The sequence below is a fragment of the Marmota marmota genome, unplaced genomic scaffold (genome assembly GCF_001458135.2).
Source record: "Marmota marmota marmota unplaced genomic scaffold, marMar, whole genome shotgun sequence".
NCBI classification, from domain to species: Eukaryota; Metazoa; Chordata; class Mammalia; order Rodentia; family Sciuridae; genus Marmota; species Marmota marmota.
Window position 1 is genome coordinate 40,739,705 of NW_026000016.1, and position 13,327 is coordinate 40,753,031.

Genomic DNA, 13,327 nt, shown 5'->3' on the forward strand with positions numbered 1-13,327 from the left:
TTTGGTACCCTGCTACAGAGTTTGGGGAAAGGGAATCCTGATGGGTGGAGAAGATCCCATGAGACCAATCCAGTGGTGTTCTCGGGCTGAACAGGGTCCCAAGGGGCCACCTATTCTTGACTTTTCCCTCTGAAGAATTCCACCTTCCCATAAGCGCCACCAGCTGCCCCACTCCCAGAAAAACAGCAGATTGTTCTCTTCTTGTACTGAAACGTCATGCATGTGTTGGGCAAAAGTTCTGTTTGTCAGGTTTCTCCTTCTTGGGTCTCGCTTCACTTTATTTAGCTGAAGCTCTTTTTTTTTTTTTTGGTCTTATCCAGTGTAGAGAGGGAACTGCTTACTGATTTGAAGGAAGGAAGGAAGGAAGGAAGGAAGGAAGGAAGGAAGGAAGGAGAAAGACTTGAAGAGCATGCCTCCTTTTAGCTTGCATAGCACCTCTTTGTGATTCCCAATTCTTTTTAAAAAGCTGTGCTGATTTGAGATGTAGCTCAGTGGTAAGGTGCTTGCCTAGCATGTGCAATGTCCTGGGTTCCATCCGGGGAGGCGGGTGGGGTGAGGAAGGCCTGAGCTGGCACTGGGGATGCAAAAATGAATATGAATCCCTAAGGGCTGTGGAAGAGTCAGGTAACACTCCTCCCCTGATGAAATAATCATCTCTTGGAGGCAAGGACAGAGGAGTTTCATCTATATGGATCTGAGAGGTCAGAGGCAGCCTCCTTGTGTCAGGGTAACAACTTCAACTGGATAGGGTTAGTGAACCCGGGTCTTTGAGGGATAGGGATTCTTACCAGGATTTAAGGGCACTGCCACCTGCTGGCCCAGCATTTCCTTCCCACCCAGGATGGGCGGCATCCTGTGGCTGTGGGTGCCCCCTAGTGAGCAGACTGCAGAGAGGCCTTCTCTGGTTGCTCTGACTCCTGTATTTCCCCTGAATTAACCATTAGCAAAAGGTCCCGGAGAAGCTGCAGATACTACAAAGGAAGGGACAGTACCTAAGGAGAAGCTGCCCCAAAGGCCAGCCCTGATACAGCCTCTCCATTCCCTTTCCGTTTCTGCCTTGTGCCTCACACCCTCCCCAATCCCCTACCCAGGAAAGGTGTTCTCAAATGGGTGCTTCCACCCTTTTCAAGAGGAGGCCAAGCCTTATATGAAAAGCTCTTTCCTAGTGTACAAAATGACCCCATGTCCGTGGATGGGGCAGAAGTGTTTTAGAATAGTTAGAAACTCAGGGCTACAGCCAGCTCGAAAAGATTGAATTAGCCACTGAAACTTGAAAGGGCAGCTGAAAGTCAAGAGATGTTACCTGCTAAGGACTCACCTCTCAGAAGTCCATTGTGGGGAGACTGTGAGGAGACCTCACTGAAGAGTGAGGGAAATACAGAACATCAGTGTTCGGCCAGGTGGGTCTGTACCTGGGGGCACCACAGAGGCAGCACGGGATCTGGGGCTGATGGCTTTGTCCAGGTCTAATTTGCCCAACCCCTGCAGGCTTTCCCAGCACCTCCACACTATGGAAAGGTCATTCAGCCTTCTTGTCTTTAGTTACCAGTCTATAAAACAAGAGCAATGGTGATGCTGTCCCACAACGAGGTAAGGCACCTGTCTCGATCCTCAGATTAGCTCGGAGGCAGGTAGAATCCTCCCATTTCACAGATGAGAAAACCAGGAATTAAAGAGATTATTTAAATTGTCCAGGGTCACAAGCTAGTAAGTGTCTGAACTAGGTCTGATTCCAAACCTTGTGGCCAACGCACTGATTGCTTCAGATGAGCACTAATCCTTGGGAAGACAAGATCATGCTGTACCTTGGTAAGGAGCTCCAGTCAACCAGGAAGGAATGAGGGTGAGGGTTAGCAAGGAAAGGAATGAGGGTGAGGGTTAGCTAGGAAAGGTTGGAAAGGGCTCTGTAATGTGAAAAGACCATAGAATATTCCTAAATTTTTATCCCTGGGAAAGTTCCTGTCTACCTTTTTTGTTCCATTGGCTGTTCCAAACCATCATTGACCAGTAATACCTGTTTCCAGCTTGGCATGGTGCTAGGTTTGAGATCTCAAACCTAGTCTTGGGAGGGAGACAGGGAACCAAGGCTGCAGAGACTATTTGCTGGTGTCAACCTTTGCTAATGTAACTAGAGGCACCCTGAGCAGCTGCAGAGAGCCAGGGCCAGTTACTGGACAATAACCTTTGAAAGAAGAGGGAGGCCACCCAGGTAGAAGAGGCAGATCATAGGCTTTGTAGCAAGAGCAAGGTTCACGGTATGATTATGATGCACAAATTGGCCTCAGGTACCTTGTTTAACCTGAGTCTTTTTCCTTATTTGTAAATTGGGCCAAATAAGACCTTGTTACGAGGCTAAGAGCTCTCTCACACACACACACACACACACACACACATATAATGATTTGCTCTGTTAGGTGAGCGTTGCATTGTTATTTTGTTGTTGAAGGACAGGTAGAGGTTTTCTCAAGGCCACCAAGTCCCCGTGGGGTGGCATGCACTAATATTCCCAGCTACTTCGGAGGCTGAGGCAGGAGGATCACTTGAGCCCAGGCATTTAATGCCCACCTGGGCAACATCTCAAAAATAAAAATAGGTAAAAGAAATCAAGACCAACAAGGGAAAGAGCTTGCCTTATCTTGGTGACAGTACACAGTGGACAATGTAGAGAGGCTGTGGGGAGATGGGGGTGCAAGCACAGGTAAGAAAATCAAGAAAGGCCTTACTTTGTGCCTTGCTGAGGCCACTGGACTTTATACATAGGGAAAGTTAAGGGCAAATTAAGGTTTTTTTTTTTTTTAATTATACAGATATGAATTTGAATTATAATTTTAGTACCTTGCTATTTTTTTAATATTTATTTTTTTAGATGTAGATGGACACAACACAATGCCTTTATTTTTTGAGAGAGAGAGAGAGAATTTAATTTTTTTTTTTTTTTTAGTTTTCGGCGGACACAACATCTTTGTTTGTATGTGGTGCTGAGGATTGAACCCGGGCCGCACGCATGCCAGGCGAGTGTGCTACCGCTTGAGCCACATCCCCAGTCCAAAATTAAGGTTTAAGTGAGAGGCAGCACCATCAGATTTGTACCATGTAGCATGGGGTATTCCAAACTCCTCTTCTGAGCAAAATGAAGTAGGTGACATCACTAAGACACCATCTAGGGTCAGAAGGAGCCCCACTTGGTTATAGTCCTGGTACAATATGCAGGCCAGCTCTCCAGGCCTTCTCCTGAGCAAGGTCCATCCACTGAGCAATCAGAGAGTCCCGTGAGGGAGTAGACTAGCCCATGCCCTCCAGCCCTTTATTTCCTCCAAGGTTTTCTTTCTAACAATGTTTTGCATTGGCATTGGCCCCCAGAGCTCCTGCACAGGAAGTGGGGTATGGCTGGTCTTTCCCAACCCCCACTTTACAGAAGAAGAAAGAGAACTAGGAACACTGAATACCTAAGCTAGATGACACAGCTAATAAGTACTAGGAATGAAAATCCAACCCAGCTCAGTGAGAAACTCCCCAATCACCGCCTCCAGCACCAGAACACTGCTTTCTCTGAGCTCTGCTGTATGGAGAACAGCAAAGGAGGTCAGTGTATGTGTCCACACATGTGACTGCAGAACAGGCCAAGGCCTGAGCCAAAGGCTCAGAGAACTTGAGCTGTGACCTCAGTGAGCCCAAACATTAGCATGGGCAGAAGAGACTGATGGCACAAGGCAAGCCTCAGGCAAGAATCAAAGGGGGGAGCACATGGAAGGACTCTGGCACTTTGGGCAGATAACTGTACCAGAGATATTCATTTCCTGGGGCTTCCCTAACAAAATACCACCATACCACAGAAATAAGTTTTCTGCTTAAAAAACAAAACAAAAAAACCCAGAAACTTATTGTGTCACACTTCTAGAATCTAGAAGTCTGAAGTCAAGGTGTCAGAAGGACCAAGTTCCCTCTAAAGGCTCTTTGGGGAAGATGGGGTAGAGCTAGAGAGGGACACATCTCTCCTTGCCTCTCCCTAGCTCCTGGCAGAGGCTGGCAATTCTTGGTGTTTCTGGGCTTGTCCCTGTGTGTCTGTGTTCAGGTTTTCTTCATCTTATAAGGATACTAGTTTGTTTTATTTTGAGTATCAGGGATTGAACCCAGGGGCGCTTGACCACTGAGCCACTTCCCCAGCCCTTTTTATTTTGAGACAGGGTCTTGCCAAGTTGCTTAAAGCCTGAGGCTGGCTTTGAACATCCTACTGCCTCAGCCTCCCAAGTCACTGAGATTACAGACATGTTCCACCAAGGCTGGCCAGGACATTAATCTTTGGATTGAGGCCCTCCCTAATCCAGTATGATCTCATTTTAGGCCAGTTGTTCTGTAGGGATCCTGTTTCCAAATAAAGTCAGTCATAGGGACCAGAGGTCAGGACCTCACATGTCATTTTTGAAGGATGCAATAAACCCAAACCACCCTTGGGAAGAGAAAGAGTCCAGAAGGACTGAGCTCCCAGGAGGGGCTTGGGGTTACAACTGGGCCTCAGGGGAAGGGAGACAGGGAGCCTAAACCCAGTAAGAGGAGAAGAGAGATCAGAAGGCTTGCTGGACTCTCGGTTGGTCTTGAATGACAGCAGAAGCCTCATAGGGACAGACCAACCTAGGTGTCATTAGGTTGTTTTGGCAATGCTGCTCAACCCCAAAATCTCCCCATCCACAGAGAAACTAGTGACGGGGAGAAAAGGTCCCTGGGAAGATGGGAACAGCCAGCTAGCTGTAAGGACAAAATGTCTTTAGTGTCCCATATTAACTCCACATGGGCTATGACTCCCTTTGTTTTAAGGTTTAAACTGTGAGCCACTTTTCCAAGCACTCTGACTCGTTTGAGCTCTGCAGGCAGTTGTGTACCTGGTTCAAAGAAGCCCCAGAGCCCTTATTCCTACATCCGTGAGCAGAGTGCCAAGAACCCCCCATCTGCAGCCCAAGGGGCAGGGACAACTCCATCAGCTGCCCTGGCACCCACACGCTCACACCCTGTACTCTCCCTCTCTGTCACACTCATACACCCGCCTATCCCTCATTCTTACACACCCACATGCATGCTCATACCTCCGTGCATGTGACCATTCACACACCTCACACTCATGTCTCACGCTCACACTCTCACATACTGCACACATGCCTCATTTTTACAAATGCACCTACACATTCGCACCCCGTTATACGCACCGATTTGTGCACACATTTTTGTTCTCACGCTCACACATCCACAGTCTCAGAGGCTCTGTGAGGTAAAGGGCTGGAGGCCAAAGAAGTGCCTAAATACTTGGGGCCTGGGCACCACGTCAGAGTTGTTAGATTTTCTGGGAAGTTCAAAGAGAAATCAGTCCTTCCTGCAATCTGCCTGCGCTATGGAGAGCTGAGGGAGTGAAGGCACTTCAGCCTGGCAGCTGGTGGCTCATCCCGCCCTCCCAACTGGCTGAAACAAGGACTTTGGGGTACCCTGCCTGCCACTCATCAGAAAATGGACCCCAGTCCTAATCTCAGCAATCTAAGTCTCAAAAGCAAAATTTATAAGTGAACAGTGAGGCGCAAATCCCTTTCCCAGGGTCCTCTGCTCTGGAGACAGTGTTCTCCTTTGTAGAATGGAGCTAAATGGGCGCTGCCCTTCCAGCCTGGTCTTACTCCACTCAGACTTCTGCTTTCTGGCTGGAAAATGGCCTCACCTCTTTTCTCCCTCACACAGCCCTGAGTTTCATCCTGACCCTCGTGGCCTCACACAAGGTGACCTTCAGCAGCTTCCTTACTGGATTCCCTCTGCCCTTTCAGAAACCCTTCTCATCTGTAGATCTGACTAATCCTTATGAAGCTTAGACATCCTTCCTCGGCTTCCCTTGGCCCTGTGGGCGATTCCATGCCTCAGCGTGGCCTCTAAGGCTCTTTACCTTCCCAGCCTCCCCTTCATACTCGGCTGTGTTCCCTGAGTGCACCTGGCCCCTCCTCAACACCCTCCCTGTGTGGCCTGTCCCCTCGGCCCTGAATGCCCCCTCCATTGTGTACCTGGTGAATAGGACCCACTGTCTCCTCAGCCCACCTCCCCCTAGACACACACAGCCTTTGAGGTGCTCCTCAGGAGTGCGATGCTATCACTAAGCCTCAAGGCCCAGAGCAACACAGAGTGCCTGGTGGGCAGCACTAAGTGCATAGCAGGCCCCTGAGTTGAATGAAAGTCAGAAATCAAAGAGCCCAGAGACAGTGCCAGCTGTGACAGGAGTCTTTACAATGCCCCCTTTGCCTCTAAGCTCCTCTCCAGCCTGTGGCTAATGCAAGGGACAGAATCCGGGAAATAAGCAGTATTTCAAATGCCCCCATTTAGGGATGGGATTTCCTCTTCCCTTTCCCATGGGCTCTAATAGGAGTGACAGGTCAGAATTGGGCTTTTTATGAGCTGTGGATGACAACCGAGCAAGCCAGCCTTGTAATCACGGCCCTTAGCAGCAGACCACGCAGGTGTCATTCAGGGCCAAGAGAAATGCTGGCTCCCTCCTTCCCTTACCAAGGGCCAGGAGCTGGTGACCCTGCTGAAGAATGTGCTTTGCTTGGGGTTTACATTCCAGGATCAGCCTGGGAGGCCAAGGGCTTGGGTTGCCAGCGAGAGCCAGGCACGGGGCAAGGAGGCGGCACTGGGCAGGCCTTCCTCCCTCCTCCCTTCTGGGCACAATTCCCCTGTCCTGTCCTGCCCTGCTCAGCCCTGCCCAGTCACTCCTGGGCCTCCCTGAAAGGAGGCAAGGCCAGCAGGAAGAAGACACCGACTCTTCATGAGGAGCAGCATCTACACAAAGTGAGAAGCCACCAGACTGTAAGCCACACCAGCCTCGGCCGCGAATCCCTCTGTCTGCAAAGCTCCTCTAAGTTCAGGTGCCCCTTTGATTAATCAGGAACCAAGGCCTAGGGACACTGAGTCACCTGCCCCAGGTCACATGGTCAGCAAGTGGCAGAGCTAGGTGTAGCAGAACCCCAAGCCTGGCTTCTGTACTTAGGGTCATTGTACTCTTGCCACACCTCCATCAACAACCCTTGAACTACAACCTAATCCAAGCCATGATGTCACAGGGACAGCGAAGGATCAACAAAACTATGGAAATGAGAATGTTGACAACTAAAGAGATGGGGTTATTTTAATATATTTGTGGTAATGATACCACAAGGATAATTAGTGGAAAGTACATGGAGACTAGTGGGTCAAGGCCCAATCATAAGCATAGACTCCCACCCACACATTTCCCAATGACATAGCAGTGAGAGTTACAAACCTCAGAGATCAGAAAAAGGACACAGGATGAGGGACCAAGAAGGAAGAACTTTTTTTTTTGGGGGGGGGGGTACCAGGAATGGAACCCAGGGGCAATTAACTACTGAGCCACATCCCAAGCTCTTTTTTTTTTTGAGAGAGAGAGAATTTTTTTAATATTTATTTTTTAGTTTTCGGCGGACACAACATCTTTGTTTGTATGTGGTGCTGAGGATCGAAGCCAGGCCGCACGCATGCCAGGCGAGCACGCTACCGCTTAAGCCACATTCCCAGCCCCTCAAGCTCTTTTTATATTTTATTTTGAGACAGGGTCTCAATAAGTTGCTTAGGGCCTTGCTAAATTGCTAAAGCTGACTTTGAACTTACAATCCTTCTGCCTCAGCCTCCTGAGCTTCTAGATTACAGATGTGCGCCACTGCACCCAGCTGAGTTTGACAGTTTCAATGACTATTTGCTAGCTCAGAACTTTGTCTTCACTGTTCTCATTCCTGGGTCAGATCAGCTGAAGCTCAGGTATCTGAGAAACCCATTACTGTTGGACACACACACACACACACACACACACACACACACACGGGTTCTCTGGCAGAATCCAGGGAGGGAACTTGGGAGGATCTGAGCCCAGCAAAGCCCCATGCAGACTGCTAGGAAACCATCTGTCTGGCAACTTGACATCTCATTCTATCTCACAGCAAACCCTACGAGGGATTCATGAGACACTTCAGATGAGTAAACTAAGACACAGAGCAGTTGAGTCTACTGAAGACTCTGTGCAAACCAGGAATCCTCTCCAAGCCAAAGCATGATGGTGAAGAGCTCCATTTCTGGAATCACTTGTCAGCTTTGTGACCCCACAAGGGCAGGTAGTTGATTTCTCTTGTGTCTCAATTTCCTCATCTGTGCAATGGGGATAATCATATGCTATAACCTGCTTTTTACAAAGTCATGATGAGGATTGAATTCAGTAATGTAAGTCATCTAAGGAAAGTGACTGGCACACTGTTATATGAAAGTGCATCATTCTTTTTCATAGAGCTGCAGAGAGATGAGATGGAGTCATAGTCAATCAGAAGCAGAGCAGAATTTGCAGTCCAGGTTGCCAGACTTCTGAGCCAAAATGTCATGTCAACCCATGGGTAGGAGAAGGGTGAGATTCCTACATGTCCAAGTCCTAAGTGGGCAAAAGAAGAGTGACTGAGATTTCTAATTTGTCCCTGTTTAGATAAGGCAGATTGAAATGGAAACCAGAGTTCATTTACCCAAATCCCTTTTTATCAATAAGCAACCACATGCAAAAGAGAAAATCCTTGACCATGGCCTCTTTGTGGGATGGGGGTAGAAACTGAGCTTGATCCCAGCGCTGCTGGCCCCTACCCCTCTCTGTGTGCCATCCCCACCTCTCCAGGCCAGAAATAGGGATAGCTCTCTGGTTGACTTCTTTCATTACATCCTCTCCCAGCCCTGACTAGCTCTGTCTTGGATTTCCAGAGTCCATAAGGAAATACATAGTTAGGCACACAAGATAGGATATTGGACTGATGTGATTTACCTCCTGGCTCTGATACTACCTAGCTTGGTAGATGGGACACTATATCTAAGATGCTTAGAAACAGATATAAGATATAATTAGATATAATTAGACTATTATTGCAGTTGCTTTGTACATATTTGAATAAATGAACAAGTGAGTAGTTCATCAGATTGCCTAAGCAGTGACAGATTTGGGCATCCCATGAAACTTGCTAGGCTTAGTTCTGTCAGAAGAGGGCAGCTTTGAACCAGGCATCTCAATTTACTAAAAGCTATCTGGAATTACAGACCTCTTTGAATTTATACCTCCCTGTCTTGGAAGGCCAGTTTTAATAGGTTGGTTCTTATCCAGGCCGTTCCAACTTCCAGGGGAAGTTCAACATCTTGCACGCCATATTGCCCACCACAGAGGTGGGGGGTGGTGACTGAGGGCTGTAACATCCTCCAGCTCTGGGGAAAGGTGATTTGACAACGACAGTGAGGTCTCAGGCTGGACGTGGGTGATGAACTGAACCCTCTGGCCTGCTCTTTTCCCAGAGAAAAGGGGAGAGAAGTGAGGACATCTTATTAACATAACTCCAAGGGAGAGGATACTCCAGGGTCCTGGTGACCCCCTACAGCCACTGCATACAGAGCATGCTCTTTGTCAGCCCTTCCTTCTCCCTCACCCCCACCTCCCCATTTCATCCCTGAAGGATAATTCAAATCCCACCAACCTTTCAAGGTCCACTGGGCCTCCTACTCCTGAGCCAAAGTAGTAGGTGTTTCAAACCCATGTAGTCATTTGTATCTCTTTTAAGGTCCTCCCACTTTCTGCCTGTGATTATACCGTTAAATTGTATATTTATCATATTATTTCTCTAATTAAGCTGTAAACTTCCTGGAAGCAGGAAGTGCATTCTTAATCGTACCTCAGGATTCATCTTAGATGTGTCTGAGACCTGCCTCACCCTGGCGTGTCCTTGCGCTCCTCATCTGTGCTCCTGCCTATACTCTGCACCCAGCAGGACACATGATAGCAGTTTTCACTCTGAGCTGCTTTTAGATCCCCTTTTACAACCCTGGACACACACACCCCCAACACACACACATACAGCACACACATACAAGTTGTGAAGTGTGTAAGGACAAGACAGAGGCTTGTTCTTGATTATCTTCCCAGTGTGTGCATAGTAGGCCCAATGAGGCAGACAGGATTGAGAGGGGCTCAGCTCAGCCCAGACATCCCAGCACATGACACAGGAATTCCTGGAAAGCCTTGCCAGTAGCCATCCCTGTCTGGCATTCTTACTCTGCCATCAAACAGGTCTCCCCATAAGGAATGTGAGAGCCGAATTCCAGCAGCTAGGATCATTTCCGAGCTGCACGCTGTTCCGGAACTGCATCTGTTTGTTTGCTTCCCTTGCTACCTGCTGTGAACAGTCTGCAGCCAAGACTCATCTAAAGCCTAGTCTGTTGGCTCCTGTGGGCCACCAAGCTGCACCTTGGCTTGAGCCAGGGAGATCTCTTTTCTCTGGGGTCTTTGGTCATCCCTGGTTTGCCTCCTAAATGGGGATTCAGATTGTAGCAAAGGAAACTAAAGTAGGGGTGGGGAGGGTTGGAGAGGTAGCAAATGATATGTCCCCTCTGCTATCACCAGTTTAGCTGGTACAGGAGATCCGCTATTTGTAGGTATTCTCACTTTAGTCTTTTGATTCCATTGCTCATCCATTCCTTTGGTCCATAAGCGTCTATGATTGAGTATCTTTTGTATGCTCAGCCATGCATGAGATGTTGGGATACATTAAGTCTGAAAGAGAATCTTGGGTTATTTGCACGATTCTTTATTTTTCTTATGAGGAAGAAAACAAAAAAATTTTTTTTTTTAATGAGGAAATGTTGATGCAGTTGGCCAATTACTACATGTCCTTAATGCCTCTGCTTGAAAAGCTCTGTTTTCAGGAAGTACCTCCTGACTAGTCTCCTCCCATCTGGGCTAGGGACTCCTGTTATACATCCCAAGGTCATTCTGCTCTTCCCCCATTATGGACATGTCTCCCTCTGTAAAGGATGTGCTTATCTCTCACTGGACTGAAAATTCTCTGAAGGAAGAAGCTGTATGTATCTTGTCACCATGATATCCCAGGTCAGCACCTAGTGGGCCCAAAGTTCATAGAATGAGCGAAATGAGTGGTAGAAGGTCACAGAACTGGCTCATGTTGGTCAGAACTAGAACTCAGGTCACCCAGCACTCAGCCCTGTGCTTGCTCTTATGTTACCTATGCTGGATCTTCAGAGTCCTAATTTGTCCAGATGGGTCCCCAGGAATGCACACAGACCTCACTGGGGAAAGGAAACAGCAGGCTAGAGAAACTCTTTTAGACTCATTCTATTTTCACAGATAATCCAGAGCAAACCAGATGCTTATAGAGGGAAGGTGCCAAGTCAGCTACCACCTCCTGTGACTCTTCAGGTTTAGGGGAAGGAGGTTGTTTTTCTGCATAAGGTGGATTTTGTCCAGCCACAGAGAGAGACCATGAACTCCAGGAAGGAATAGAGACGATCATAACTTGCACTACAAAACGTCAGTGGAAGCAAGAAAGTGGGCAGACAGTAAATACAAAATTCAGCAACTGGGGATTTAGTTCCTCTTGGTCCTTGGTGCCCTGAATATGCAGCTGGAGACATCACCCTCCTGGAGAAATGAGGGGTATGCTATCTTCTCAGCACAGTTGGAATCCGGTCAGGCTTCTGACTGCTTGCAGAGAAGGGGACCAAGGACCCCTTGGCCTCCTTTCTTCTCCCACAGTCCAGGGTCCAAATCCCAGTTCTGCTGCTTTCTCACCAGTTGCATGGCCTTTGACATAATAATACTTTACAGAACTGGGATATCAAGAAGCCTCCCTTATCCCTCACTTAGAGAAGGAGGAGGAAAGCCTGTGGATGTTCTCATTTCACTATAAATGGAGATGCTGAAGGCTGGGTTGTAGCTTGGTGGTAGAGTGATTGCCTGGCATGCATGAGGGACTGGGTTCAAAGCCCAACACCAGGGAGGAAAAAAAAAAAGAGGTAAATTGGAGAAGCTGGAGTTAGCTAGCCCTCCAGGCCTCAAAAAGATGAGGCTGGGGATATAGCTCAGTTGGTAAAGTGCTTGCCTTGCATGCACAAGGCCCTAGGTTCAATCCCCAGCACCACACCACACACACACAAAAGAAGCTAGGCCTCGACCTCCTGATTTTTTTAAAATATTTTTTTTTAGTTGTAGTTGGACACAATACCTTCTTTTTAATTTATTTTTATGTGGCACTGAGGACTGAACCCAGGGCCTCACACGTGCTAGGCAAGAGCTCTACCACTGAGCCACAACCCCAGCCCCCTGATTTATTTTACTTATTTATTTATTTATTTGTTTATTTTTTGGTACCGGGAATTGAACTCAGGGGCATTCAACCACTGAGCCATATCCCCATCCCTATTTTGTATTTTATTTAGAGACAGGGTTTCACTGAGTTGCTTAGGGCCTCTCTAAGTTGCTGAGGCTGACTTTTGAACTCTTGATCCTCCTGCCTCAGCCTCCAGAGCCATTGGGATTACAGGCATGTGCCACCACACCTGACAGTCCTCCTAATTTTAAAATCACAGAAAATAAATGAGCCTAGTCTTGTTGGCACACACCTATAATCCTAATAGTTGGGAAGGCTGAGGCAGGACAATCACAGTTCAAAGCCAGCCTTAGCAACTTAATGATGTCCTGAGCAACTTGTCATGACTCTCTCTCAAAATAAAATATAAAAAGGGCTGGAGATGTGGCTCAGTGGTTAAGTGCCCCTAAGTTCAATTCCTGGTATCAAAAGGAAAACGAAAAGAAAGAAAGGAAGGGGTAAAAAATAGAAAGAAAGAAATTAAGAAAGGAAGGAAGGAAGGAAAAGAAAAAAGAAAGGAAGGAAGGAAGGAAAAGAAAAGAAAGAAAACCTTGGATGAGGCAGCTTCATAGACTTAGGGATACAGGTTAAATAAGAAATAGGAGTGTAATATAGTTTTCATGAATGTTTCCCTTTTGGTTTTCTCCACCTCCTGCCAGGTCTCCATAAATTCCACCATATCTTGAGGGATCCACGCAACACTACGCGTTCTCTTTGATGAAGAGGTAAGAACTTTCCAGGAGGGTTGGATTCCAGGATCTAATTAAGGCTGACCTAACTGAAGATAAGCCCTCCACCAGTCCTCCCACTTGGCTAGAGTCCTCTACCCTTCCATCCCATCCCCCTTTCTTCTTTTGGACATAAGTGGTCAAGCGACTTTGGCTTGGGAGAAGCAAATTACTCAGGATAAAGAAATACTTTGGTGACCTCTAGCGCCCTCAGATTGCCGCCTCGCCAACTGAGAACACAGCATAATAGAACAGGTGGTTATAACCAAAACCAAGCGCTGCTCAGAGGCAAGGGCCGTTTCGAGGGCCTTCAAAGTCGAGTTCCAGATTTCAGTAGTACCAACTGGCCAAGCAGCCTCCGCAGGCATTCCCTAGTTCCATTCCTGT